General features: G+C 45.8%; 1 protein-coding gene across 2 annotated transcripts in view; it reads left to right on the forward strand.

Moving 5' to 3' along the window:
- Positions 1-1,466: 1,466 nt before the first annotated feature.
- Positions 1,467-6,797, forward strand: part of PLEKHF2 (pleckstrin homology and FYVE domain containing 2) — a 20,590-nt gene continuing 15,259 nt past the window's right edge. Inside the window, exon 1 of one of the 2 annotated variants that reach the window (XM_019527960.1) lies at positions 1,467-1,503. The gene's annotated coding sequence lies outside the window, so the exon portion shown is untranslated. Of the gene's footprint in view, positions 1,504-2,157; positions 2,179-6,797 lie in introns of those variants that run through there. The other variant, XM_019527961.1, reaches the window with a different exon arrangement.

The raw sequence follows: 6,797 nt of genomic DNA on the forward strand, positions 1-6,797 counted from the left end.
CTGGAGAAAAATTGTGTTATATGTGATGATGCACCTTGCCATCTGCACCCCCCTTTTCAAAATCCTAGAGCTTGCCATGGAAGCTGCCATAAGACATGCAGCAAAGAGGAAAGAGGGTGAGGTGAGCAACAGATGCCCAGAAAATTTCACACACGATAATCCATTTCTCTTCAGCTGTTGGAAGTGATCGAAGCCGTCCCCTGTGGCTGTATCAGCCACTTGGGGTTCAGCTCCAGCAGGCCTTTTGATGATATGCTATTCCAGAACGTGGGCCAAAGCCAATGGAGTAGATGTAGAAGCCCCTGCTTGAGGAGGATGGCCACTAAGGGCATGTCCGTGACCACTTGGGACAACCAAGACAAAACAGGGATGGGGGTGAGGGTCACAGGTTCAAAATGAGCGCAGCTAGTGGGGGACATGGAGCAGAGCACACCAGACAGTGCCCACAGGCCCCTGAACCAGTCGAAGGAGCTAGTGATCACTGCCTGGAGAACAGAGGGACGGGAAAGCAAGGTGATACTTCCCTTCTATGCAGTGCTGGTCAGGCTACAGCTGGAGTACTGCATCCAGTTCTGGACACCGCACTTCAAGAGCGATGCAGATAACCTTGAGAGGGTCCAGAGGGCCACTTGTATGGTTAGGGGCCTGCAGGTAAGATCCTATGAGAGATTGTGGGACCTGAATCTCTTCAGCCTCCACAAGAGGCAGCTGAGAGGGGATCTTGTGGATGCCTAGAAGCTCATTGGGAGGGGCAGCAAGGAATAAGGGATACTCAGTTTGCCAGGGCACCCCTTGGGGTTACTAGGAACAACAGCCACAAACTGATGGGGAGCAGATTTAATTAGACATTAGGAAACAATTCTTTATGGTGAGGGTTGCCAAAATCTGGAATGGGCTCCCAAGGGAGGTGGTGCTTCACCAAGAGCTTGGGGGTCTTGAAGAGGAGGCTGCACAAGCACCTGGCAGGGGTTGTCTGACTCCCAAGCTCTTTGCTGCCCAGGGTGGGGGTCAGACTCCATGATCTCCCAAGGCCCCCTCCGACCCTACGTCTATGAAAGTGGCCCTGCAGTCCCGGGGTCCAGCCTCCCTCCACAGCCTCCAGCCTGGTCAGGTGTAGTGTGGCCAGTGCCGCGTGGCCCAGGAGGGCCCGGGGATGGGGAGTGCATAAAGGCGCTGGGTGCGGGCAGCCAGGAGGGGTTGCAGGGCGACAGACACCCTCCCACAAGGCGCCGGGCCGAGGGAACCGCACCACACCGCACCGCACCGCACAACACGCCCCACCCATGCAAGGCCCTGCGCGGGGACACGGCCTCCTCGCGCCCGGGGAGGACAGCCCTGCCCCGCCCCGCCCCTGCCTTCCCAAGATGGCGCCGGCCCCGCCCCCGGGACTGGCCGGGCGGGGCCTGCAGCCAGTCCCGGAGTGGGAGCCCGGCGGGGCGGGGCCGGCAGCCCGAGCGGAGCGGGGAGAGGAGCGGCGCGGTAGGACAGGCCGGGTCGGGCCGGGTGAGTGCGGCCGCTCGCGCAGGACAAACTTTGGCTGGAGGCGCCGTCCCTGCGCGGGCTCCGCGGCCGTGTTGGGAGCCCGCGGGACTGGGACTGGGACTGGGGCCGGGGCCGGGGCCGCCTCCGCCGGGCCCTGCGCCCCATGACCAGGCAGCCGAGGCTCAGGCCCCGGACCGCCCCGCCACGCCCCGGGGAGCAGCTTGGGAGGAAAAGACTCCTCTCCCTCCCGGCTTTCGGGAAGCCCCGCTCGGTCCCTCGCTTTCCCCTTCTGGTCCCGGGCCCGGCAGCGGCGATGGGGAGCCGTGGCCTGCAGCTGTCTGTGGCCAGCCCCCGGCCTTACTGAGCAGCCCGGTTGCTGACTCCGCGTCCCCGCTTTGTGCGGTCTGTAGCCCGGGACAGGCCGGGCTGGAGGAGTCGTAGCAGGAGCAAACTCCTCGTCGCTGGGGTGGGTCAGGCCGGGCCGAGCGCGGCCCGGAGGTGGCGGAGCCCAGCACTGCCCGGGCGGGGGCGGGAAGCGCCTTCACCCTTGATCGGACTGAACTGATGCAGCTGGGAACGGGAGAGTGACATTTCCAACACACCGAAGTAACATGGGGTTTAGAGCATGGCACAGCTTGCCACTTACTCCTTGCTTCCGACTGAGAGAAGAAAATCCAGTAGTAGCTAAACTTTCAGGTCACTTGGAGAGGTTTCTCGGGCATTAATAGAGTTATTTTTAGGAATCTGGAGGCTTTCTTCCTACAGTAGAGGGTGAGCATTGTGTTGGTGCCTGGCTTCGCTGTATGAGCTCTGTAGTGCTTGCCTGTGTCAGTAGTATGAGCGAGTGGCATCTAGCTCTGAATTAAGCCTTTAAAATAAAATAAGCAATTAAAACTGTTTAATCTAAATATTACACTTTAATAATCAAGAAGCTGTTAAGGAGATTAGTGCAAAGTGAGAGTCTTGTTTCCACTGTAATAGCTCACTTTACACTCCAGCTCAACTCATTTTCCAGGTGTCTAAGGTGTTTCAAGCAGTACAAATATTGGCTCTAAATATCATTCAGAGTTAAGTCCATGGTGACTCTGAAACCCTATCATCTTTTTTGGCCCCAGATTCCTGGCTCTTGCATGCAAAATATACCATGGGGCTTTTGGAAGCTTTGAGGAGGTTGCTGCTGTATATGAAAGTAGATGGATGGAGTTGTTTGAATTATAAATGTAATGCTGATGTGTGGAGGCTTGAGGCAGGAGTGGAAGCTTCTGCTGCTGCTTCTATCATGTCATTCAGAGTTAAATAGATGAGTATCCTTTTTTGTAAAGATGTACCTAACAGTCTGAAATTAGAGGGGAAACTCATTCTGTGAAGAGGGATTAATTTTGTTTTTTAAATTACAAGCTGTGACTGGGGCATAAATTTAGGGCTTGCTACTCTCTTCTGCTTTTTTCAGCCTGCTCCAACTTCCAGATTCCCAGCTGTGTATTAACTAATTCTGTTGATAATCACTTTAACGGTTATATTCAGATGTTTTGGTAGGCCTTTAATGAAGGTGAAAAGTGCATAGGATTTCATTCTTTTGTATCAGTCTTGTCTGTACTGTAGTTGTGGCATCTCAACACTACAGTGGAGTTCTGCTATAACTACCTTCAAACTAGTTTGGGTAACGGCAAGTTTTCTCATCAGAGTAAATTGGACAACAGTTTGGGTGCCTTCACTGAAGCCAGAATTGTTTTGGGCTGTGCTTATGGTAGAGTATGCGAAACAGGCTCTTTTATATACTCCGGTCACAATTATCTTCACAGCTGTGAGGGCTAGATAATCAAAGTTGAAATACAGCATGTAGATAATACAGGGATGATTCGACTATGTTGAAGAAAATATGCCTGTTGACTAAAATGTTTGAAATGCTGTGTAATTGTAATGCTGACACTTGGTCAAATACATTAACTGGGCTCTCTGTATTAGGGTAATGCTGAGTTAGGAAAACCGAATGGGCTACTGGTATGTGTCAGTGAAGACTAGTAAAGAAACTCCAGGGTTGACTTCAGCCAGACATGTTTGCTTACATCTAAAATATATTCTCTGAAAGATGTCTTGCTTGTTGTGCGAAAGAAAAGAACCAAAAATAAAAGCTGAGCAGTACTCTAAATTTTGTTCTACAGCAATGGGCTAGCTAGTTTTTAATTGACTTCAGTATATTTAATATTCAAGTTTTATTTTAGTTCACATGAGTTGTAATACCAGTTGTAATTTCCAGATACGGCATTCATGTGTGTGCTGGTAAATTTAATGATGTAACTTAATTTTTAAAATGTAATATACATTTTTGTTTGAAAAGGTAATTGTGCAAAATATGTTTTTAAAAGGTAATCATAAGTTTTAAAAAGCTTGTCCTTCCCTAATCAAATATAAAGTTGCTTTTGTTTCAAGTGACTTAGTTCACTCCCACCACTACAAAAATAAGTGCTGGAGTGGGTAGAAAAACTTAGCTGTAGACATGTATGGAAGAGCATGTTTATAAAAGCATTAAAATACTCTTCAGTGTGGTAAAACAAGTGATGACAGCTGCTGCAGCAAGTTGAGTCCTGCAGATTGCTAATTTGAGAAGTTCTGCTGAAGGAAGTGGGGCTGCTTGTGTGAATAAGACTTGCTTTACACTTTACAGACAGTCATGAATTATGTTGCTGCGTACTTATTTTGGGTCTTAATTTTTTTTAAAGTTAGGTCAGAGTTCATAAAGTTACTACAGTATAAATGCCTTGGATCTTATGGTGTGTCTTTGCATACATACTACTGTAGGTAAAACAAACAAACAAACAAAAAAACCAACTTGATAGGTAACTTGAGAATTTTAAAAATTATTCTTGAAGTTCAAATATTTAATTTTATAGGATTGTTAGTCACTTGCTTCAATTACTGTTTTCTTTGTTCTAAATAATAAGCCAGGCAGGTTTATTTATCGTATATGCAGTTCAAAGTACTTATGCATTTTGTATAAATTAATTAAACAGTGAAATTTGTGGACTTTGAATACTGGGACTTTTTTTTTCCCTTAAATATAGTAACCCTAGGAGGAAAGAGAAAATTTACTGGAATATTGACTTTTAGTTCCTTAAAATTTTGTATTAATTTGGATAAGTGTTCTTGTAGGACAGGGGCAGGCAGTTATTTTGGGCGGAGGGCCACTTACTGAGTTTTGGCAAGCCATGGAGGGCCACATGATAAGCAGCCAGGGGCAGATAAATATTAATTTTCTAAATTTTTTGGGGGCCCCACAGGCTGGATAGAATGGCCTGGAGGGCTGCATTTTGCCCCACCCCTGTTGTAGGATGTAAGGGTGGAAAGAGCTGCCAAATCATTTAGTCTAACTTTTTTTTTTATGATAGGTCGCTTAAATTTTTGCTTTTTTGTGGTCTTAGATTGTCTTATGACTAAATATAGTTGGTCAAAATTTGTATGGCATCTTATGTTCTTCAGTAAGGGTAGGTCTTCTACATCATCCTTCTTGATGTGTATGTACTACTGCCATTAATGTAAATTGCATACACATGTTAAAGGGATGACACTACCTTAACTCTCCATCTTGAAAAGTTTTATAAAGGAACCTTCTATAACAGAGGAAGGACTGTGAAACCTCTTTTACAGTTAATTGCATAAAAAGGAAGGTTAAAACATACCTGTAACTCTCCTGATTTCTTGATGTTGTAATATGAGACACTAAACTTCCAGTTTTTTCCCAAGCTTCTCAGTGTGTCAGTCATAGAAGCAGGACAAACCCCACTGTGTGGCTGTGGGACATCACTCTTTAGTGTTATGTAGTATTCAAAAGCCACATCTAGGAATAGGACTTTGAACACTGTAAAAGTGGATAAAATCTGGTTCCTGCTTCATTGTCTTTAAAACACAGCAAATGACTGTAACAAACAATAGCAGGGATGCAGGGAAGTGCATGAGGGTGCTAATAATAATTGCAGGGTCTTCGGAACACTTGATTTTATTTTTTTGTCCTTGATCTGGCTCTCAAATTATGGGCTGCCTTTCCAGGAGTTAGGTGATGATTACCAAGTTCTTTATTAAGGGCCCAGGCAGGATCTATTGACAGCATCATTGTTAGAGCTGCTTCTTAAGGTCTTGTAGACGGCTGTAGTAATTTTGGGTGTGTGATGAAAGGACTGGAAGGCCCAGAAGTAATTTGATAGGCACTTCGCTATACCTGATGATTTTGAGCCTGAGAGAGAGAGAGCAGTGTAGCAGTCAGGACTGTTTTTAAAATATTGTGGGAAGTCCTCATAATTAGGTGCTTTGTGGTTTGTGGTTATGGTGCTTGGACTTCAGCCATTTCAGTGTACTTGAAGAGTTTGGTGGTCTTGATGAACGCAGTCCAAGTGCAAAATCAGAGTGTGTAGTATGATACTGGTCAGATTGCTAGCTATAAATGCCAAGTTGGGAGTGAGTCACTGCTAAAGCCTTCATTTTACACTTGGAAAGTTGCTCCCTCCCCCTCTCCCCCTTCCACTAGTTCAGTTGCATTGGTAGGGCTCATGGGAACCCTACTGTAGGTGTGGCTCTTAAGGCAGAACATGTTCTTGTTACCATTTCAAGTGACTTGTCTGTTTCCTTAACTAAAATGTTGGTAAATTTGCCAGTTTTCAGATGCCAAATAATTGTCATCTAGAATGATTTCAGCTTTTAGATACCAAAGCTGTGCAAAAAGAGTTCATGTAGTAAACATCTATACCAAAGGGGACCACAGTTGCATATATTGCTGTACAGGCAGACTGTAGATGTTGGTTTTGCTTTAAGCATATTGTTAAAGTGATAGTCTTATTTAATTTATCTGAGATTTAACCCCTGTCTTACAGATTTAAAGACTTTTGGTACATCTCCAAGTCATTCAGCCAGTTTCTTACCTGAAGCATGGTAAAATGTACTCCCAAGTAAAAGATTTATTCTACATTTGTTCTAATGGGTAATCAGTAGTGAGTTCTAACTTGTTCTAATGGGTAATGTATGTGAGTTGTCTTCATGCTGTGTAAGTAGTTACTTAATATAAACTGGTACTCATCTTGCATCTGATTATTGCCAAACCTTTTGGGTAAGTATTTATCATTTGTAAAAATGTTGCATCTAGATGAAAAATTTATTACCATATTTACCTGAATACAAGGTGAGCTCTGTGTGTGTCTGTGCCCCACCCCCCATTAGCATGGGAAACAAGCCACTTGTCTTATTGCATAGAAGGAATTCTCACTAGATCAGCGGTTTCCAATGCAGTGCCTATGGGTGCCATCGCTGCCCCTCCCCCCCCCCCCCCC

This window comes from Gavialis gangeticus, unplaced genomic scaffold (genome assembly GCF_001723915.1).
Source record: "Gavialis gangeticus isolate Ggan-Ray unplaced genomic scaffold, GavGan_comp1, whole genome shotgun sequence".
Classification (NCBI taxonomy): domain Eukaryota; kingdom Metazoa; phylum Chordata; order Crocodylia; family Gavialidae; genus Gavialis; species Gavialis gangeticus.